Below are 22811 nucleotides of genomic sequence, written 5' to 3' on the forward strand. Positions count from 1 at the left end.
TGTGACTGTCAGAGATCTCAGTGACATTTTCCGCCTCAGCCCTGGGGCAGCAAGACTGGAGCTGTCGGCCGGTGGGGGCCCCACAGCTATTAGCCACCAGTGTCGGAAGGGGCTCCCACAGGCCCATGCCACCACGGATGGACCCCACAGCTCCCAGCTACTGTGGGGGGATCCCAGAGCTCCCAGGTACCACATGTGACAGGGGGACCCTGGAGCTCCCAGTCGGGTGACTGCGTTATAAGTCCGGTCAGCCATGCTGCGGGGCTCAGGCAGGCTGGTCCCTACGTGTCCTAGGGCACCGCACTGTGCCCTGGAAGTGGCCAGTAGGTCCCCCCCGCTGCACCGCTGACCAGGAGCCGCCCGAGGTAAGTCTGCACCCCCCCCCCCGGCCCCAGCCCTGAACCCCCCCACTCCCAGAGCCCCCTCTTGCACCCCAGAGCCCTCACCCCTCTGCACTTCAACCTCCTGCCCCAGCCCAGAGCTTCCTCCCACACCTGGAACCCATCATCCCTGCCCCCACCCCAGAGCCATCACCCCGTCCTGGACCCCAACCCCCTGCCTCAACCCACAGCCCCCTCCTGCACTCTGAATCCCTCGGCCCCACCCTGCAGCCTGGAGCCCCCTCCGCCACCCCAAACCCCACATCGCCCCCCAGCACCCACAGGCAGACCCAGGAGCTCCCACCAGCCAAGGGTGGCGGGGAGCCCCCAGCCCCACCCCACTGGGTATGGACCCTGCAGCTCCTACGAGCGGACCCCAGAGCTCCCAGCCACTGCGGATGGACCCAGGGTTTCCCAACAGGCCTTGATGGCGGGAGGGCCCCGCAGCCCCACGTCGTTGCTCACAGACCCTGCAGCGCCGCAGCCCCGGGAGCTCCCGGCCGCCCCGGGCAGGAGAGGAGCCCCCGGCGCTCAGACACCGCAGGCAGAGCCCGGAGCTCCCAGTCACCGGGGGGGGGGGGTGAGGAGGAGCCGCAGCCCCCGGCCAGTGCAGGGGGCCCCGCAGCTCCCAGCCGCCGCGGGCGGGCGGACGCCAGAGCCCCCCGCTGCCATCGGGACCCCGCGGCCGCCCCGGGCAGGACCCGTCACCCCGCGACCGGCAGGAAACAGCCGCGCGCGGAAGCGCCTCGCGCCCTGTGACCCCCCCCCCCGGTGCTGCGGCTTCTCGCCGGGCGGGAGGCGGCGCCGCGGCTGCGGTCTCGGTCCCTCCGCCCGGCAGCGGGACCCGCCCCGCGCGGCCTCGCGCCGCTTCTCGCGGGCGGCGCTGAGCTCTGAGCGCACAAGGCCCTGGCGGCTCCGCCCCGCATCGCTGTCAGACAACGTCACCAATGGGAGATGAGCCTGTCAGAAACGTCAGTTGGGGAGGGCCCAATGGGAGACCAGCTTTCAGAGACCCGCCCCGGGCTAGGGCCAATGGGAGATCAGCTGTCAGAAAACAATAGGCAGCCCGGCACCAGCCAACCAGGAACCGCCCCTCATCTCAAGCACCCAGACAGCCCCGCCCCCCCCCCAGTCCGATGCCCCACAGCAGCACCCAGCGCCGGGGGGCTCGTGTCGTGCCCCACAGCCACCCCCAACGCAGAGTCGCAATTCCCCTCCCCCACCGCTGCTCTTCTTTAGTTAACGAGAACCCCGCCCAGAAACCGGGGAAAACACTTTCTGCTCCCCCCAATCCCCCCACCACCCCGCAGCCCCTTCCCCATGTCTGGCAACACGCTCCCAGCTCAGGGTGACCACACACCCCATCGGGGCAGGCTCCGCTCAGCCCGGCTCCCCACAGCCTGCACTAAACATGTGGGGCCCAACCCCAAAACTTACTCCTATTTTACCCCAATGGCCCCAAACTGCCGCTTTTAATATATGCAAATAAGGTGCTGCCACGCTCAGGCCACGCCCCAGCTCTCCAGTGGAGCCACCCGGCAGAGAACCAGGTGATATTTAAATTAGCCAGGACGTCACTCAGTCATTGCCCTCTGCTCCCAGCAGGTGGCGCCGGAGAGCTCCGAACTCGCTCACTTCCCTTTCTCGCGTCGGTTTCAGCCCCGGGTTACAAACGCACCAACCGGGGAGCAGGAGTGCGGGGCTGCTCCAGGGTGACCAGATGTCCCATGTTTAAAGGGACAGGCCGGTCTGGGAGGACTTTTTCTTATATAGGAGCCTATTACCCCCCCCCACCCCGGTCCCGTTTTCAACAGTTTCTTCAGCCGGTCCTTAGTTTCTGCTTGGTAAAGGCAAGTCAGTGGGGTCCATCGGTCAGAAAAAGAGTACCAGGACTTCTTGCTGGGCGCCAGGGTCCAGAAGCAGCGCATTCCCTCCTGGAAAGGGCTGTGTTGGGAATGTCCGTCCAGTGCGCGTTGAAGGGAAGGATCTGTGTGCCTGGGAAGCTGCGTCCCTCCAGAGGCACTTGAGAAGCCAAAGGGGCCGTGGGTGAGTTTGTGATGAGGTGAGTGTGAAGTGTGGAAGGGGGAGGGTGGCAAGAGGCGGTTTTGAGAGGAACCAAGGCGCGGCTGCGCTGGTAGGCAAGGGGGGCAAGTTTGTACAAATTTTGCTGGTGCCCAGACCCCGCCCCCCAACTCTGCCCCCCAAACTCCGCCCCCACCTGCCTAAGGCTCTGGGAGGGGGCTCGGCGGGGGAGGTCTGGGGTGCAGATCCTGGGCTGGGGATTAGGGTGCAGGAGAGGTGCAGGGTGCAGGCTTTGGGAGGGAGTTTGGGTGCTGGGTGCAGGCTCCGGGGTGGGGCAGGGGGTGGGTGTGCAGGAGGGGGTGAGGGGTGCAGGCCTTGGGACGGAGTTTGGGTGCAGGCTCTGGTCTGGGGTGGGGAGTAGGAAGGGGAGGTGGTGCATGCTCGGGGCGGGTGTTGGGGGAGTGGCGGGAGTGCAGGGTGAGGGCTGTGGGGCTGAGGATGAGGGGGTCATGATGCAGGAGGGGGCTCAGGGCTAGGGAAGAGGGTTGGGCTGTGGATGAGGGGTTCATGCTGCGGGGGGGGCTCAGGACTGGGGCTGAGGATTAGGTGCGGGGGATGAGGGCTCTGGCTGGGGAGGAGGATCAGGGTGCGGGGATGAGAGGTTCATGCTGGGGGCTCAGGGCTGGGGCAGAGGATTAGGTGCAGGGGATGAGGGGTTTATGATGTGGGGCGCTCAGGGCTGGGGCTGAGGATTAGGTGCGGGGGATGAGGGCTCTGGCTGGGGAGGAGGATCAGGGTGCGGGGATGAGGGCTCTGGCTGGGGAGGAGGATCAGGTGAGGGGATGAGGGCTCCGGCGGGGGATGAGGGGTTTGGAGCATTGGGGAGGCTCAGGGCGAGGGCAGGGTAAGGGCAGCCTGCCTTGCCATTAGTGATTGGCAGGCACTAGGACCCTGCGGCAGCAGACAGCAGTTCTGCCGGGAGCCCTCCGGCAGCACAGAGCATGCTGGGGAGAGCGCGGCTGCTTTCTGCCAGGCAGGGACGCGACGCGGCGGGCGGGTGGCAGGCGGGGGCTGAGACCTGCTCCAGGCAGGGTCGCTGTGGCGGGGGTGGGGAGGCCCGTGGGGGCCGGGGGCCAATCCAGGCAGGGACGGGGGAGAGACCCAGCTCCAACTATTGCTGGAGCAGGGCCCCCAGCCCTGAATATTCCTGGAGCCCGGGCACCGCACACAGATATAACCTGCCGCCCATGCTGGTAGGGGAGGGCAAGGTCCCAGGCGGGTGTTGTGTGAGGAGCTGTGTAGACCCGAAAAGACGTCGTGCTGGGCAAGGGCAGGTGAGGAGGGCCAGGGCTTTTCCCAGGGCTGTTGCTGCGGCCAAAGCCTTTGGGAAGCAGAAGAGGGCCAGGGGTGCTGTTGCCTGCTGGGGCCCATGCGACGGTGTAGGTGTACGCTGACCATAGCTGGTCTGTGGGAGCGGGGGCCACTCCACGTGCCCCTTTCCTCGTTAGTATAGTGGTGAGTATCCCCGCCTGTCACGTGGGAGACTGGGGTTCGATTCCTGATGGGGAGGGTGACCCCTTTTGCAGGGGGGACAAAGAAATCCCTGGCCTGCCCACCACATGCCTTGCATTCTCCTTCGACGGCGCTTGAGAAGCCAAAGGGGCCGTGGGTGAGTTTGTGATGAGGTGAGTGTGAAGTGTGGAAGGGGGAGGGTGGAAAGAGGTGGTTTAGAGAGGAAAAAAGGTGCTGCTGATCCATAGAGACATGGACAGGCAAAGCTGTTTTGAACACAAAAGTCGGGAATCAGCTCAGGGTACGGTATAGCACATGCATGCAGCGGTTAGACAAGCAACAGCAAGGAACTGGACTGCTATGGAGTGAAAGTTCTGTGGAAGGAACCGAAAAGAGCACCGGGGCTGTGTATAGCGCTTGCATACACTTTCTTTGGCCTGTTTTCCTATAAGAGTTAGCAGTGAGAGATTGTTAGTCACAGGTCAGTGGGTGGGTTTGTGCAAACTAGGAGTGTACAGGGAACTGTCATTGAACAGAAGGAAGGAGAGAAACCAGCAAGAGGAAGGAGGCTGAAAGACTTCTCTGGCTTTGAACAGAATTGTGCCTTAATAGTTCTTGCTTTGAAGTTCTCCATTGGCGTCATTTCTGTGAAGTGATCCTCACTTAGAGTTACCTAGTTCTCAAAGTCATGTGAATGGTGTTTGGTGCGTGTCTGGGAGCTCGTCATGGCGAGGTAGAAAGCGGTGGGGGCAGAGGGGTTGTGTAACATCCAAGGGTGTCAGAATTGATGCTTGGCTCTTTAGAGCTCAGATCAAAGGGTATAGTCCCACTGACTTGGGGGTGGTAATAATTGGTCTATTGGGTTTTGATTTGTTGTCTTTTGTTTGGATGTAATAAATCAATGCCCAACTATGTTTCAGTTGACCCTTGATCAAAGGGTATATTCACACTATCCACTCGGTTGGTGGGTGACAATTGATTGTTTGGGCTTTGGTTTGTTGTGTTTTGTCTGGATGTAATAAATCAATCCCCAAATGTGCTTTTGTTGACTCTGAAACTTTACTAGGGTAAGAGGTGGAAGTGGAGTGGATGGGGGAGCCACAGCTGTCAATCCTGTGCTGTGAGAACAGGAGATAATTCAAAATAAGGTATATCAACTTCAGCTACACTATTCCTGTAGCTGAAGTTGTGTATCTTACATTGACACCCCTCCTCCCCAGTGTAGACCAGTCCAAAGTGTAAGTAGTCTCTTAGCCTATCCAAGGCTGTGATCAAGTGTCTTGGGGTCTATCTACACTATGAAATTAGGTCACATTTATACAAGTTGGTTTTTTAGAAATTGTTTTTATACAGTTGATTGTGTGTGTCCCAACACAAAGTGCTCTAAGAGCATTAAGTCAGTGGACTGCATCCATAGTACGGAGGCGAGCATCGACTTCCAGAGCATTGCAATTTGGGTAGCTGTGGGTAGCTACCCCACAGTTCCTGCAGTCTCCCCCATCCATTGGGATTCTGGGTTGATATCCCAATGCCTGATGAGGCAAAAACAGTGTCATGGGTGATTCTGGGTACCTGTCCTCAGATCCCCTCTCTCTCCTCCCTCCCTTCCTCCATGAAAGCAACAGCAGACAATCATTTCACACCTTTTTCCTGGGTTACCTGAGCAGACGCCATACCACTGCAAGCAGGGAACCCGCTCAGCTCACTGTCACCGTCGTCTCCTGGATTCCGGCAGACATGGGACTGCATTGCTACACAGCAACAGCTCATTGCCTTTTGGTAGCAGTGTGTGCTATGATTAGTAGCCATTCTCCTCAGTGCTCTTTTAACCAATCTCGTGAAATCAGTTGGAGTGCCTGGGCAGACAAAGGAGTGACTCAGCCAGGTCATTTCCATCTTCTGCCAAGCACCTAGAAGATGATGATGACTAACAGTTATACTGCACCGTTTGCTACCAGCCTAAGATTTAAAAGCTAGATGGATCAAAACAAGAAATTGACTTGATTTGTTTTGTGAAATCAACAACCTGCTAAATCCAGGGTTTTGAGTTCAATCCTTAAGGGGGCCATTCTGTATGATAGTTGTTTGTGTTTCTTCTTGATGCAAAGCCACCTCTTTTGTTGATTTTAATTCCCTGTAAGCTATGTTGTCAGTCACCCCTCCCTCCATCAGAGCAACAGCAGACTATTGTTTTACGCCTTTTCTCAGCGCAGATTCAGAACCAGAAGCTGCAAAAGCAAAACCAGGCAAGGAGGCAACAGCAGTGCGGTGATGAGAGTGATGAGGACATAGACATGGTCATAGACTTCTCACAAAGTACGGGCCAGGCAATGTGCCCCGGCAATGTGCACATCATGCTGATGAGCTCTGCATGGTCCCCTGTGCTGATCAGCATGCCACGCTGGACAAACAGGAAATGATATTAAAAAGTTTGCGACCCTTTTCTTGTCTACCTGGCCAGTGCAACTGAGTTGAGAGCGCTGTCCAGAGCAGTCACAATGGAGCACTCTGGGATAGCTCCCGGAGGCCAAGACTGTTGAATTGTGTCCACACTACCCTAAATTCGACCCAGCAAGGCCGATTTCAGTGCTAATCCCCTCGTCAAAGGTGGAGTAAAGAAATTGATTTAAAGAGCCCTTTAAGTTGAAAAAAAGGGCTTCGTCGTGTGGATGGGTCCAGGGTTAAATCGAGGTAACGCTGCTAAATTTGACCTAAAGTCATAGTGTAGACCAGGCCTTAGAGGGATTTTATAGCTACTGGCTGGCTGGCTGGGTGCCCACCCACCCTTTCATTGATTACACTTGGTAACTACTAAGCAGAAGCACAGAATCATAGAGTGATTTGCTGAGTCTCCTGCAGGCTTCCTAACGGCACAGCAGGGCTGCTCTTGGTTCTGTACAATGGTGTTTTGTTTAGCAGTGACTGTGAAGGGACTTCCAGCTATTTGGCCGTGGGAACTCTGGACACCCTGTCTTAGCTGTGTATGGCTGTATTGCTTGTAGATTTATATATTCTGTATTGATGTTACCAAATGGAGTATTTTGTAGCTGTCTGCTATAATTTGTTTAACTTGTACGAAATATGAATATGTTCCCTCAGACTTAGCCACCTGCCTTTCACACACGCCCTGCTCCTCACTCTCTGGGGTGGGAACAAGCCACCAGCATGTGTCCCCATTGGATTTTTTTTATTTAATTACTTCTCATTGTTAAATTATTTATGAGTGTTTTTAAAATTTCATTGCAATGCGTTTTCTTCCTGCCACTGTCACCTGGCAGCTAAGGGATGTGAGATTCTCCTCCATTGCGTTTCTGCCCACGGAAAAAGAAGAGAGATCACACGTCAGTACCTTTGGAAATAAAAGCAACCTGGAAACAAGCCAGCTGTCTCCTCCGTGTGCAGTTTGTGTCTCTTTTGCTGCAGTTGATGTGTGTGCAGCATGTGTGGTGCACAGGGGCACTGTGTGCTCACATGGGAATTCACCACCCTTGGTGCAGGATTTGACTTGTTCCTGGAGTGAATGTAGCACTGTGGAGTGTCAGGCACAGGCTGCATGACCCCTTCCATTTATCCTTGGTGCAGATACAGCCCAGGCAGCGCTACTGCAACCTCCCATCCTGCTGCCCTCCACCATCATCTGCACAGCCCACCTGTCAGGGCAGGAGGGGAATGTTGCTCCATGGATCCTGCTTCTCAGATGGGGCTGCCCTGGGATGGGGGTATGTGGTTGCATCCATTAGGTCACCAGACTGAGCCTTCTAATATCCTTGGTGATTGTTCCCAAGATCCAGGACTTTGTGCTCAAACAAAGAAACATCTCCCAGCTTCCTGGTTGAAAATAAGGCCCTTTCCTTGCAATATAGAGGAAAGAAGTAGATCTTCACCCCAGATGGGACTTGAACCCACAATCTCTGGCTTCGGAAGCCAATGCCTTATCCATTAGGCCACTGGAGCCCTGATGTACAGCTGTTGATGAGATGGAAATTTCCTCTCATAAATGCACATTCTTCACATTTGCTTCAACACTAAATAGCCCCTTTATGTGCCTTAGAGAAATGTCTGCACCCCCTGGCAGCGAGGCAACTGGGCAGGTGGCTGACAGAGCTGAGCACCACCTTTCTGCCAGCCATCGTTAGAGAAGAACCCCACCCTAGCGTCACCCCTCCTCCTTCAGCACCTCCACGGCTGTGGCTCTGAGTGGCAGTAGGATGATTAGGGGGTGAATCCGGGGCTGGAAGGGGGGTAAGGTCGGCCTGTAAGGAGTAACCAGGTGGGGCAGACCCAGGGGGAGGCTGTGGGCTGCTGGTTGGTTGTTGGGATCCGAGCTCTAGATCAAAGCTGCACAGCAACCTGACACCCAGGGTTATAAGGCCGACATAGTGACCCCCTTACTGGCCTCGGTGACCCCCAAACCCTTGTCACTAAGGGCACTGAGGAGTCTCTGTCCCTTAATAACTTCTGGGAGCTCCCCAGCAGGCTGCAGGCGTCAGCCACCTCCTGCCTCACAGGTTAGACTCTTGGCACCGTGCCAGCCGCCCCCTCGCTTGCAGGCCCAGTGTAAGAAGCAGGAGGCCTGGTGCTGGCAGAATAGGGTTTTGATTGATCGAACTCTGTGTTATGGGCACAGGACGCTCCCACTGTGTCCCTCTGCTGGCTTTTCTTCAGCAGCGCCTAGCGGCCCTGGCTCCAGGCTAGCGCCTGGTGAGCTCTGGCACTGGCAGGAAGCGCTGCAGGGTGCTGGGCAGCGGCCCTGGCATACCAGCTGCTGGTAGGTGTCTCTGTGGTATCATGGGTCAGTGAGTGCAGCTGTTAATGGAAAGGAGGGGGGGTTATGCTCCCCCAGGGATGTCACTGAGGCTCCTCATGGGCTCCTCAAGGTCTGCTGGGAGCCGTGATGTCCCCCTTTTGCCACGTTGAAGGCTCCCTCCTGGACACAGTGGATTCACCTGCTGCCTACAAGAGTGTGGGGGCCGCGCTGCAAAAGCGCATCTCCCAGCAGCCATGCCAGAGCCTCAGGTTTAATCCTCAAGGCCGAGCGCAAAACCTTCAGCCGGGAACATTTCGCTCCCTTCCCGCCTCCGCCCAAGTGGCAAGGGAGAAGCGGAGGAGACACGCCGGCTCAGAGACGCCTCCTCCCACTTCCCTGTACGCTGTGCAAAGCTCTTGGCCTGCCTCATGCCTCGTCAGGAAAGCACGGCCATGCGGCCCAAGCCTGAGTCACGTCCGCGGCCTGGCCCGCCTCGCCCCGGCTGACGGCGCGCAGAGCTACGCGAGTCAATGGCAGGTCGAGTCGGGAGCCTCGGCTCGTTCCCCTGACAGCCACACACACAGCGCTGCCTAGTGCCCCCAGAGCCTCCCTCGTGTTCTCCCGCAGCAGCCGCCTGCCGGTGTGGGTGGGAAAAGGGGACCAGGAAGCACTGCAGCCTCATTCCTGGACAGGAGGCCCTCGCCACGGCCAGGCCTGCCTCTTGCCTTCAGCCCAGGCAGCCAGAGGTGCCAGGAAGCTCCCTGGCAGGCCTCTGCCTCAGCCAGGAAATAAGGAAAAGGCCATGAATGAAGAAGTCAGGAAATAACAAGGAAATGAAGAGGTTTGTCGAATGGGTTTCTGCCCGATTTACCATCTTCTCAGCTACCGCTCAAAGTTAAAGACCTAAAGTCGACCTATCGGCATAAGTACAGATGGTTAGATGGGAATTAAAAGGAGCTGCTGTCACAAGTGTTAGGTGCCTGTAAGCAGCATGCAGACCGTTTAAAAACACCGCAATTAGAGGCTCAGATGAAACGTTTGCCCTAAATCAGAAACAACAATAGGACGACCAGCAGAACGCCACTCTAGGTACATGGCAGAGTAATGGAGGCCGTTAGAGGCAAAAAGTCATTCCTCAAAATTTGGAAATCAGATCCTAGTGAGGATAATAGGAAGGTGCACAAACTCTGGCCTGTTAAGTGTCAAAGTCTAACAAGTCAGGACAAGAAAGAATCTGAGAAGCAACATGCTAAAGACACAGAAGCTAAGCATAAATCCGGTCAGTGCGAGTCCTGGTCTGTCCCCGCAGAAAGGTGAACCCCCTCTGTGGCTGGAGTGAGCTCCTCTAAGCCGACCTCACTACAGACCTGTGCCAGGTAGTGCTCATTGTAAAAATGTTTCCTCTGAAGGTTGGGAAAACAGGACCAGCGGTGCTCAGGCCGGCTGACACAATTAAAATCCCCCCCAACAACAAACATCATGCAGTCCAGAGGAAGGGAGCCTTTGATCTTCTCTCTCATGCCTTAACTGGGGACCATACACACTAATATAGCAGTAATCAGTGCCACAGAGCACAAAGCCACCAGCAATGCCCTCCCTGGTCAGAGCTCCACCACCTTCTGTACTCGCACCGTGAATGTGAAGAACAAGACTCCAGCCCCATCATTCTTCCCTGTCCAGGAGGCCTTTCCTCCAATCAACCTCTGCCTATTGAGCTACCCTAGAGTTGTTAATGTGCATTTCCTGAACACCCACCATGGCCAAGTCCAGCTGCTCCAAGGCACTGAACAGCAAGCACCTCCTCCTGAGCCCCCAAATCCCTGCCACCTTCCACATGGCCACTTTCACAGATGCCCCTTCCCTGGTAGTGCCCTTGCTCAACTGCGCAGAGGAGTTTTCATCCCCAATGCCTGCCTGTCACTGCCCAGCAGTCCTCTGGCACCATTCCTGAGGGCCACCACGTTCGGAAAGACAGCTCTCATCTCTCAGGGCCCCATGAGAATACAGTATTGCAACTTTTTTAATGGAAAGGGCCCCCAAAATTGCTTTGCCCTAGGCCAGCCCTGCTCACCTTGGGTGCAGGCACCGCTGTGCTTCCAGAGAACAAGCTGCCGGAGGCTGGGGTTAAACCAGGGACCTTTAGATCTTCAGTCTAACACTCTCCCAACTGAGCTACTTTGGCAGCTGCTTAAAGTATTTTGGCCCACTGCTTCTCTGCTCGGGATGTTTTTGCAGCAGTTGAAAAGCAGGTAGGAAAGCAGGGCCAGCCCCGAGTGGGGCCTCTGACCGTTCCCACTCAAGGGCTCCTTTGGCAGTGGGGCAGGAGATATTTCCCAAGAGGCTCCTACGCTGCCTCATCCCCAAGACCCCTCCTCCCGCTCACTGCTCTCCGTCCCCTCCCCACCCTCACTCGCCCTTATGGTCATTAGAAAGTGGCAAGGCAGAGCCCTCCCATTTTTAAAAGCCCTGGGGTGTTGTTCCCCCCTGTTCAGGCACCTCTGGGGCCCTGCACTTCACACAGCTCTCCCTGATTTCAGCTGTTAGTGAGGGAGCCTCACTGCTAGCTCAGACTTGGCAGTTTCTTGCAGGAGAGACACTGTCCCAAAGCAGGACTAATGCTTAGAGCTGGTTATCAGTGATTTCAGATCTGTTGGGCTACAGCAAGACTCTCCATTGAGTCTTAACCAGCTCTGTTATTACACAGGGAAGAACAAAAGGGTCAAATGGGGCCTGGAACCCTTAAGAAGAATCCACCCCACCAAGTACAACACTTGTCGCTACCTGCTCCCAGCCCCACTGAGAATGTTTTGGGGGTCACGCCTTGGCTTTATCAGCCTAGGGGGGTTTCAGAAAATACAATTCAACAGGTGCTCCAGTGGTACAATTGGTTAGTGCACAGTACTTATAGGGCAGTGCTGAGAGAAGCTATGCTGAGGTTGTGAGTTCAAATCTCACCTGGAGCGCTGGTTTTCATTAACCACATGGCATCACCCCCTCATTTGGCCCTGTGGAATGTAGAATTCCAGCCCCGGGACACTGAGGAGGGGAGGAGTGGGAAATGCCCCCTTCAATTATTACCTCCTCTCCAGAGTGCAGGTGAGAATCTACAATCCTTTCTCCCCCTCCTCCCTGCCAGCCCCTGTGCCAGGATCCCTCAAGCAGAGCCTGGAGTCCTGCCCCTGGCGTCTGTACTATTGACAAAGACTAAGTGACAAAGACAAAACACTCAAATCCCGCCTGGTGTGGGGAGCCAGGTTTGCTCTTCAAATTCTGTCGTTGGTACATTTCCAGGCCTGGGAATGTCCCCCAACAGCATTGAATGGGAAGCTGCCTGCAGAACAGTTACACTGCACAGAGCTCCTGCGGAGGAGGGGTGGGAATTAGTAACATTTTGAGGATAGTTTGGGAAATGAGCCTTTGCTGACAAGGTTTGTCTCTGTTCATATTTCACCTTCAGGTGTTATGTTGAGGGATCTTTAGTATATTTTTGGGAAGTTAATAACTATCGCCTCAACTTTATTTACTCAACTTAAAAATTGGTGTCACTTGATTTTTGCATCTCCCTGTGAAAATACAACTGACACGTGTGGCTTTCTACACAGGGTCATGATGTTAAAGTTGGGGAATTCAGTCTCTACTTCTGGCCGGGGGGGTGTTGCTTTTTTACAGCTGCCTCACGGCCAGGCACACCGGGCTGTTAGCTGCACCCACGGTCCTTGCCAAGGGCTCCTGCTGAACCCTGGGCAGCTGCACTGCAGTGCTGGGGTGACTCTGCAGGTGGAGAAGCTGCTGTGGAGCAATGTAGAGCAGGTGCAGGAAGGAGACGGGGTCACTATTCACATTCTGAGCTGCACAATTTTCCAAATTTGGGAATAGATTCATCGATTCATAGACTTAAGGTCAGAAGGGACCATTATGATCATCTAGTCTGACCTCCTGCGCAACGCAGGCCACAGAATCTCACCCACCCACTCCTGTAACAATCCCCTAACCTATGTCTGAGTTATCGAAGTCCTCAAATCGTGATTTAAAGACTTCAACGTGCAGGGAATCCTCCAGCAAGTGACCCGTGCCCCATGCTGCAGAGAAAGGCGAATGTCCGATAACAATTCTAAGGGGAAGGTGAATGCAGAGCTATGACATTGGAGATGCCCAGACCTCCAATGGGGGCAGCGTGGAAATTAATAATGGGAAGATCACTTGCAAAATTAGTCATCACTGACAAGCTTTGTCTCTGTTCCTATTTCACGCTGTGGTGTTAGTTAGAGGAATCAGGACAGATTTTTACTATATTAATTAAACACTTAATTTTATTTAACCAAGACAAAAACTTAGTGTTACTTATTTTTTCTCTGTCCTAGCAAGAATGAATTGAATTTTGTGACTTTCTGGAAAGTGCAGCGAGATTAAATGTGGGGAATTCAGTCTCTGTGTTTGTGAGCTGATGTTTTTCTCTCACAGGTCAGTGCCTGCATTGAAATACCAAGAGGGATCTAAGGGCTGGTGTACGCTGGGCACTGAACTGGCAGAGTGGCGTCTCTCAGGGTATGAAACCCCCCGTCTACCCATAGAGTTACAGTGACCTAAGCCCTGGTTAGATAGTGCTAAAGAAAAGGAAGAATTGTTCTGTCAATGCAGCTATTACAGGGATGGGAAAACCTCTCCACTGACTGTCTACTCCAGAGTGCTATAGCAGGTGCCACAGCAGCATTTTAAGTGTAGACAGAGTGAAACTAGATTTAGCTCCAGTTTGCACTGTGAATGCTCAGGCACTAAAACTAGAGTAATCATAACAACAGTGCAGTGCTTGCGTAGTTGGCAGGATTTGAACCTGCGCGGGGCAACCCCAATGGATTTCTAGTCCATCGCCTTAACCACTCGGCCACAACTACTTGATGTAGAATTGTTTTACTACACGATAATTCAGTTCTCACTGAATTGTCTCTTCAAATTGTTTGCTCAGACCAGCTTCCCCAGCACATTCATGGCTGTGCATCAGTGTAAGTGTGTCCTTGGGTGAACAGCGAGAATTCCTGCCCATTTCCCTTCTGGCTGGAGCAGGATGAGAGTGTGTTTGTGTTAATGACATTGCTGTAGATTGTTGTTCATTCCCCACTCTGACAATTCAGACAGTCCCTTTCCTAGTCAAATCTCCAGCACATCATTCCAATATCAGGTGGCAGGATTTCTCTGGGGCACTGAAATTTTTCAGGGGGCTGTTGCATGAACTGAGCCTTGCATTCCACCCTTGATGTTTCATGGACTAACAACAGCAGCAGAAAGAAAGAGCCAAGCCAATATCTCCCTGGCAGGGATGCAGGTGCCACGTCCCCTCTGTCTGACCATCGCATTGCAGGAGAGAAGATTTCACTGGAATCGAATGCCCTGGCTCAGACCAGAGACACAGGGAGGTTTTGCTGTTCATGGATCTGTGCAAAGGAAATTGTGTCTCTGTGGGAAATGGACGCAGGAAATGAAACACCCAATGCCCTAAGAAATGTGGGTGAAGGACTCGGGCTGAGCAATGATTTAACAGGGGTGTGGTTCAATTTATTGGACTGATTAAAACTATGGCTAAAAGCCCCCTGTAACAGAGGTTGCGGGACAGGACAGGCAGTTCTGCGCACAGTGTTCAGAGCTGCCCTGTATCTGCCCTTTCTCTGCCCCGCCCCTGCTCCCAGAATGCACCAGGCCCTGGACTGAACTCTTCCCCTGCCGGCCGAGCTGGTTTCGTTTGCTGTGATCCTGTTGGCTTGGCAGGGGGGGAAGTGACAGTCCCACCCCAGAGCCAACGCCCCCCTGTCACCCAGCCCCCTGACCCCCAGCAGGGCAGATCAGCCAGGAGCTGGGCCCTGCCAGGCACTCAGGGGCGTCTCCCCTGCAGCTGGGGGCTCTCCCCAGCGTGGTCTGTGGGAGCTCGCACACTAACGGGGCAGCGGCAGCAGCCACATGGTGGGTTGGGCTGGTGACCCGGGTCCATCTCCTGGGGTTGGCTGGGTTCATGCTCAGGCGACTGGCCCCAGCCACCGGCCGAGCCCCACGGCCACGCTGCTGCTGCTACTGCACTAGCCCCTCACTCCCCCATTCCCTCACTGAAGCCAGGAGAAGGTTTGCAGGGAGGAGGGGTTGACTAATATCCCAGAGCTGATTCTCCTCACAAAGGGGTGTGTGCATGTGGTGGGTGCCGTGTGCAACGCCCTGTGCCCATGAGGAGGGGACCGGAGCTCTGCCGGCAGGAAGATTTATCCTGCAGGAGCCCTGCCTCCCTCCCCCAGGGGTTCCCCTGGAACAGAGAAGCTTTGAATCCTCGCTGGAGACTAGAGAAGCCCGAGCAGCACGAGCTGCCTGGCAGAGGTTCTGGATCAGGGCTTCACGGGCACATTGGGTTCATTCCCTCAGGGCTGCCCTGCCCAGTGCCAGGGCTGCTCTCACTCCCCAGCACAGAGGGGGCTGCAGGCTCTTTGCCAAGCTGGGTCCCAGCTCAAGGCAGATTTAACACTAGCAGGGGGCCCAGGCATGTGCTGGTGCCGCTCACGGAGGGAATCTGGGCCAGAGACTGATTAGAAATTGGGTAACACTAAAGTGGGACTAGACAGACCCTTGCTGGGACGTGGCGGGTAGGTAGCCCCCATTGTGTACCGTGCCCTCACCGAGAAGTCTCTGGGAGAGTGGATTCTTCTTAATGGGCCACCAGCACGTCTCGTTGGTCCTGATGTCGGCTGCTCCTTTGCTGATACTGACAAGCTAGTTGTGGGTCTTTCCCACTCACCCCATAGCTCCGGAATGCACAGACAGCAACACTGGTGTGGAAGAAATGAACGCCACTCTCAGGTTTCAAGATCCTTAAGATCACTGACTTGCCAACATAATTGTTGGGGGGTATAGCTCAGTGGTAGAGTGTTTGACTGCAGATTAACTGGTCCTTGGTTCAAATCCAAGTGCCCCCCTTAAAAGCCAGGTCCTTCAACAAAAAGAATTGCATATCCATTTCCATTATGTTCAGGAGCTTCCCCTGACTAGGGATCCCTAAAATGAATGGAAACACTCAACATTTTCCTGTGCAAATGCATAAAAACCTAGCAAACATGTCCCTCCGATGAAATCAGTTCCAATCCTCTAAGTGTCTAGTTTATGTTTTCATCAATGAAACAAAGGCACATGAAGACATATTTGCAGGTCCTTGGCCTCCATGGGCTACAATGTGCAGAAGAACAGGAACCACATCCATTTGGGAGGCATGGACTAGTCTGTATTACATTTGGTAAGTAAGTTGCCATTGGGACTGAAAACTCTACTGGAGGTGGACAGGAACCTCTTAGAAAAATAAAATAACCAAGATATACCAAACTCCCTGTTACACATTCAATCCTCTCTTTTTTCTATTCTATTAAACTGGGAGCAAGTTACCAGTGACCCAAGGCTGGGGCGGAAGGAGGGTGCAGGTGGGGGGAGGAGCCCAGGGCTGGGGCAGCAGGGGGTGTGTGGGTGGGGGAGCACGGGTAGGGGGAAAGGGGAGAGTCGAGAGCTGGGACAGCACAGGGTGTGTGTGGGGGAGAGCCTAGGGCTGGGGTGGCAGGGGGGTGAGGGTCAGGGGGTAGAGCCCAGGGCTGGGGCAGCAGGGGGGTGCGAGTGGTGGGAGGCCCAGAGCTGGGGAGGCAGGGGGTGCTCAGAGACCATTAATGCAGAGAAGCAGCAAAATTCATCGAACATAGAACTGGTTCTGACTTATTTACTTGGTCTTCAAAGAGAACAACAAGGACTTGAGTCTCCTCCCTGTCAATAACCCCCTGCTCAGCCAATCAGGGTAGAGACTGAGGACAGGAGGCTGAGGGTTCTCACCAGAGAGCCCAAAGGATGGCCCAGATCATTGGTGGGGATCACTGCCCGAGCACTATTTCTGCCCCACATTTTTGGGTGGACCTCCCACAGTGGGAGCTGCAGAGCACTCCCCCGCAACACACACACACACACACACACACCTCGCTCCTGGTGTTGGGAGGGGAACAGGAGAAAGGACAAAAGAAGCAAGAGACGAAGAGACAGGAGGGAGGGCGGGATGGAGGAAAAGATGAAACAAAAAGGACAAACCCTAATGTCCCCAGTGATTCTGAGGGACAAAATCCCAGGTAGCAGAATAAAATTCTGCCTCCTTAAGCTCGTGTTTTCCATGCCTAGAATTCAACTGTCACCAGATGGATCAGACTGAACAGGTTTCAAACCTCAAGGAGGCTCTTACCTTCTAAACAGGGACAGCTGTTTTCTAGTAAAATCAGGAAAAGGGAAGGAGAAAACTCGAAAGAGGTTCCTCCTGGCTCTCAGTCCTCAAAGAGAGACCTGGAGAAGAAGACTGGCTGAAGCAAAGCCACAGGGGTCTCTGAGGTTTCCCTGGCCCCTTGCCCCTGTCCTGCCTGGCTGATGTCAGCATCTCTCTGTGAGGTCACCACCTCCCAACCACCTTTGACCAATAGTCTGAGGTCCTGCAAAAGGACTTTGTGATGTCACTGCCACACCCCTCCCTTCCTGTGCTAATGTCATGCCCTGGCCAGGCACTTTGGAGGTTTGAGCTACTCCTGTGGATCACCCCACTCAAGGAGCGTTCGTTCTAGGAAGCAAGCCGGCTAGACAGGAAAACATCAGACGCTGCTCCCAATGCTACACTCAGTTTTTCAGAAATTAGTCAACTTTATGGCCAGAAGAGACCATTAGAGCATCTAATCTGACCCCCTGCATATCACAGGCCTCCTGTATGACACAAGAGCTACTTTTGGGGCAAACATTCCAGAAAGGCATCTAGTCTTCATTAAATGACATCAGGAAATGGCAAATCCACCAATTTCCTTGGTAGCTTGTTCCTGTGGTGAATCATCCTCACTGTTGACTATTTGTGCCTTATTTGTAATATGAATCCTTGGTCTGGCTCCCAGCCCCTCTCCAAGGGTTGCAGCTGTCTGGAGGTGCTGCCTTCCACGCCTTCCTCAGTCACCCCTCATTCATTCAATAGGGCAATTGATTACCAAGTGGGGGGAAGATCTTATTCTACTTCTAGCAAAAAGACATTTTTCTTTTACCTTAATTATACTACCTTAGGGGCCCGCTATAACATACTACCAAGGTTCAATATAAAGTGATATACAAGTTATACAAAAATGCATAATGCAGAGATTTATCTACAACTGCATTGATTGACTGCGGTATGCAGTAATATAGTGATCCCTGGGTCTTTGAATGAGGCTTTATACTTCGGGGGGGGGCGAGTCGGGGTGAGCGGCGAGTCGGAGGCGGGCGGATGGGTAAAGAGGCGAGCAGTGAGGCAGCAGGGATTCTAGGGGCGGGCATGGGGGTTTCTGGCAGGGGAGGAAAGAGGTGAAAAGAGGTGAGTGGTGGGTGGGGGACTGACTAGGAGGGACGCAGCAAGCCAGCGGGGGGCTAGGGGTTGAAGAGGGGTGTGATGGTGGGGCCGAGTGGGGTGGGTGGGTGGGTCCTATTTTACCTCTGTGAGCTGGTCACCCTGTGCGCGCTGTTTCTTTCCCCCTCTACAGGCTTCCACATACCATCAGTGCCTTGCTAGTGGGCCATGCACCGTGAGAGATCTCTTCTCTTTGTGTGTGACTGTGAGTGTTTCTCTTGTGCGTGAATTTATTCAACAAAATCTTGAGTTTCGTAATGGCTACCATGAGTGAAAAGAAAAAGAGAATCAGAGCACAGCGTTTTCAACACTGAATGGACGAATAAATACGTACATACTGAGAATGATACGGTTACTAAAGTAAGCTTTCAAATTTCTAAGGAAATTGCTGCTCCTGGGAAATGCTTCACAGAAGGCAAGTTTTTAAAAAAGTGTATCTTGATTGCTGTATCTGAGTTATGTCCAGAAAAGAGGGGAATATTTGAGAATGTCAGTCTATCACGCATGACTGTACAGAGAAGAATAGCTGACATTTCTACCAATCTAAGTGATCAGTTAAAGCAGAGAGTCAGTGAATTCTGCTTTTACTCCCTAGCTATGGAGGAAAGCACCGATTTAAAAGACACCGCCCAACTTCTTATTTTTATTAGAGGTATTGATAATAACTTTGCAATTTCTGAAGAACTTGCTGGCATGTGCTCCATGACGGGTCGCACAACCGGAAAAGAAATCTCCAGTGAAGTGATAAAGTCCATGAATGATAACTCGGGATTAGATTTCACAAGCTTGGTGGCCATTTGTACTGAGGGTGCTCCAGCTATGTGTAGAAAAAATGTTGGTGCAGTTGTTATTCTTGAAGAATTTATTGGGAGACAAATAACCAAACATCACTGCATTTACATCAGCAGGTTTTGTGTAGCAAAGTCTTAAAATCTGAGCATGTCATGTCAGTGGTAGTTTCCATGTTAAACTACATCCGTTCTAGAGGACTAAAAACATAGGACATTTAGAGCCTTTCTTGAAGGGGTAGACGCCGAGTGCAGCGACTTGATCTACCATACGGAAGTGAGGTGGTTGAGTCGAGGAAAAGTGCTCCGCCGTTTCATTGCTTTGAAAGAGGAGGTAGCAAAATTCCTAGAAAATGGGCCAGTAAAATTCCCAGAGCTTGAAAATGAGTCCTGGAATCAAGATCTCTTTTTCTTTTGTGATATTACAGCCACCTGAATGATCTCAACATTCACCTTCAGGGAAAAAATCAACTTCTATTTCAAATGTGCGCAGCAGTGATAGCTTTCAAAATGAAACTGAAATTTTTCAGAAGTCAGCTGTCAAAAGGTGAAATGTGTCACTTGTGAACAGCATATCCCTCAGCACAAACCTGCCGAATTAGGAGAAAAATATGCAAAGCACATTAATCTTTTGATTGAAGAATCTGACAGAAGACTTACTTTGTCTAAAGAATTCGTCCAGTTGAAGCTGATTGAAGATCCCTTTTCTGTGGATCCAGAGGAAGTGCCACTAGATTTGCAGTTGGAGGTTACTGAATTTCCATGTTCGGCAGTTTACCGAAATAAGCACAGAGAAAGCAGCCTGCGGACTTCTACAAAAGTCTGGACAATGAAAATACAAGAATCTTATCGAAGTTGCACTGAAAACATTCAGCATTTTTGGAAGCACTTTCATACGTGAACATTTTCCATCATGAACATGCAACGTTCTTCTCTGACTGATGACCATTTGGAAAACATTATGAAAATATCCACTTCAAATATGACCCCCGAATACGACAAGCTTGTTGCCGAAGAGAGATGTACTATCTCTCATTAAATTTGCAAGGGAATTATGAAAAGTACAAATGTTTTCTTTCAATGAAACAGGTGTTTTTCAGTTTTACATAATTCATAAAAAAATTAAAATAATTTTAAAAATTGTTTGCTTTAATTGAAAAATTCTTAGTAAAGTATCACCCCGCCTCAACCTTCCCTTTCGGCCCACAGCTGTTTCAGCGGGTCGGTGCTAGGGCCGGAGGGTTTGTTTCCGTGGGGCTGGGCAGTGCTAGGGGGGAGTGTTTCCGTGGGCCGAGTGACACTGGGTGGGGTGTTTCTGTGGAGCCGGGCGGTTTCAGCCCTCAGCTGTTTTCTTTGGAGCAATATGGCCCTCGCCGCTTTATGAGTTGTGCAGGCCTGATGTGTAGGGCGTTTCTCTTGTGTGGATTCTCTGATGTCTGATAAGGTCTGAGCTCCGACTGAAGCTTTTCCCGCACTCAGGGCATGGGTAGCGCGTCGCTCGGGTGTGGATTCTCTGATGTGCGTTAAGGGTAGAGCGCTGGCTGAAGCTTTTCCCACACTCAGAGCACGTGTAGGGCTTCTCCCCTGTGTGGATTCTCTGATGTCTGATCAGGTATGAGCTCCAGCTGAAGCTTTTCCCGCACTCAGAGCATGGGTGGGGCGTCTCTCCGTTGTGGATTCTCTGATGGGTGATCAGGGCAGAGATGTCACTGAAGCTTTTCCCACACTCAGAGCATATGTAGCGCGTCTCTCCCGTGTGGATTCTGCGATGTGTAATGAGGTGTGAGCGCCGATTGAAGCTTCTCCCACACTCAGCGCATGTCACATGTGGTGGCTGGGAGCTCTGGGATCCACCCACGACAGCTAGGAGCTCTGGGGGCATCCTGCTGCTCACAGTAGCTGGGAGCTGTGGGGTCCATCCGTGGTGGCATGGGCCTGTGGGAGCCCCTTCCGACACTGGTGGCTGATAACTGTGAGGCCCCCACCGGCCTACAGCTCCAGTCTTGCTGCCCCAGGGCTGAGGTGGAAAATGTCACTGAGATCTCTGAAAGTCACAAATTCTGTGACCCCCTTTATGTAATCTTAGCCTTAATCGTTGTTGACTGTCTCTCTCAATCTAGTGGTCTGCTCTAGCGCGGGTGGGACAGGGAAGACAGACGCTCACCCCCCAGCACAGGTTGGGCAGAAATGGCTCTTGGGCTATTTGCTGTGCATGCAGAGGACTTGTCCAGGCCGGTGGAGCAGCTCAGCCAGATGAGGAGCTGGAAGAAGGAAACCTGAGCAGCCTGGACATCCCACTTTTTCTCCACAGCCACTGCCTGTCAGCAGGATTCCTCCATCTCCTCAGTGAGACCAAATCTAAGCACCTAGAGAGCTGGTCTGTCCGCTGCACCCCAATCCCTCATGCCTGAGCCTCCCTGCCAAAGTCCTGTACCTGGCTCCAGAGAATTGTCTCACATCTCGCTGGGAACTCGACTTCTTGTGCCCAGAGATTCTCGGCCCCACTCAGTAGAGGACCTGAGAAACACAGTGTCTGCCTTTTCCAAATAAGTGCTTGGAGAGGTTTTGTTTTTCTAACCATGTGGCCTAATGGCTAAGGCGTCTGACTTCAGATCAGACAATTGAGGGTTCGAGTCCCTTTGTGGTTGTGATTGTGCAATTTTACCTTTGTGCTGAAAGTCCTGCTCCTTTCAGGGCTGGAACCTCTTCTTGGCTGCTCAGGCCAATGCTCTGGCTTCAGCTAGAGCCCCGGGAAGGAGTTGGGGGTTGGGTGTCACAAAGGCTGGGGCATGAGCCCCAGGTGCTTCCAGTCTTGCCTTTGCCATTCCTGACTTGCCAAAGAAAATGGCTGCCCGGGCTAGAGTGTGGAGCAGTTTCTCTTTTCCAATTGTGCGCCTGTCCCTGTGCTGGAGGGTACTTGCTAAATAGCACCTTGGGAGCCTGGGTGTTTCTCTGCTTCTCGCCAGCTGGGGAAAAGCCTCTTGGGGTAAAATCTCCTGCCCCACTGCCAAAGTGAGCACCTGGAGTGGGAACAGTAAGAGGCCCCCCCAGGGGGGCTGGCCCTGCTTTCCTACCGTCTTGTGATGTTGGCCACAAAGCATCAGCAGCTGGCTGCAGGTGGTTTTCAGTGGGTGTTTGGCATGGCAGGAGCAGCCTGGCTGGGTGTCTCTGTGGCTGTCTGCTGGCCACGCATAGGCATGGTTCTCCCTCCTCTTGCCCTGCCCTTGGTTGCTCTGTGGCTTTTAAGCCTTCCCTTGAGCTGTCAGCACCAGCCACCTCTGTCCTAGGTGCCCAGAGGAGGAGAGGTGCTGGGCTCCAGCCTGGGACTCTTCCTCCTGGCGGTCCCTGACTATGAAACCTGGCCCTGACACTCCTTTCTTCAAGCGCCATGTGGGCAAGAGGAAAAGTGTGGTAGAAAGCACAAGGGCCAAACTTGTGGGCATCAGAAATCCCTAACACCCAGTCAAACCATAGCCACTTCTAGACCCCATTCCAGCCAAAGACCTGGCTCCAGTGGGGATGAGTCACTCAGCACAAGGTAAACAACTCATTCTTAGACAGCTGGAGATAGGAAAGCACTTGGATCTCCAGGGATTTACCACAAGGTCCCACTGAGATTTGAACTCAGATTTCAGCATGCCAACCCTTACACCATGGGACCAGCTTGTGCTAGTTTCTCTGAACATTGTTGACCCTATCATAGAATACCAGGGTTGGAAGGGACCTCAGGAAATCATCTAGTCCAACCCCCTGCTCAAAGCAGGGCCAATCCACAGCCAAATTTTTATTCCAGATCCCTAAGTGATCTTCTCAAGGACTGAGCTAACACACCTGGGTTTAGCAGACCAATACTCAAACCACTGAGCTCTCCCGCCCTCGCAGGGCCAGCTTGTGTAAGGAGACTGTTGGCCCTTTACTAAAACCGAGTGGGGTTTTTTTTTGGTTGGCTAGTTCCC

The 22811-nt window shown here is 53.3% G+C and overlaps 1 protein-coding gene and 4 non-coding genes across 5 annotated transcripts in view; 3 read left to right on the top strand and 2 right to left on the bottom strand.

Annotated features, from left to right (window-relative positions):
* LOC120375373 (zinc finger protein 850-like) overlaps positions 1-22811 on the top strand; it is a 477476-nt gene that overhangs the window by 240412 nt on the left and 214253 nt on the right. The gene's annotated exons all lie outside the window — the stretch shown is intronic.
* On the bottom strand, positions 7796-7868 carry TRNAR-CCG. The gene has a single exon. It is a non-coding gene; the product is annotated as a tRNA-Arg (tRNA).
* Positions 11531-11624, top strand: TRNAI-UAU. Its single transcript has 2 exons — positions 11531-11568; positions 11589-11624. It is a non-coding gene; the product is annotated as a tRNA-Ile (tRNA).
* TRNAS-AGA lies at positions 13472-13553 on the bottom strand. Its single transcript has one exon. It is a non-coding gene; the product is annotated as a tRNA-Ser (tRNA).
* TRNAC-GCA lies at positions 15537-15608 on the top strand. The gene has a single exon. It is a non-coding gene; the product is annotated as a tRNA-Cys (tRNA).

The sequence above is a fragment of the Mauremys reevesii genome, linkage group 12, assembly GCF_016161935.1.
Source record: "Mauremys reevesii isolate NIE-2019 linkage group 12, ASM1616193v1, whole genome shotgun sequence".
Taxonomy (NCBI): Eukaryota; Metazoa; Chordata; order Testudines; family Geoemydidae; genus Mauremys; species Mauremys reevesii.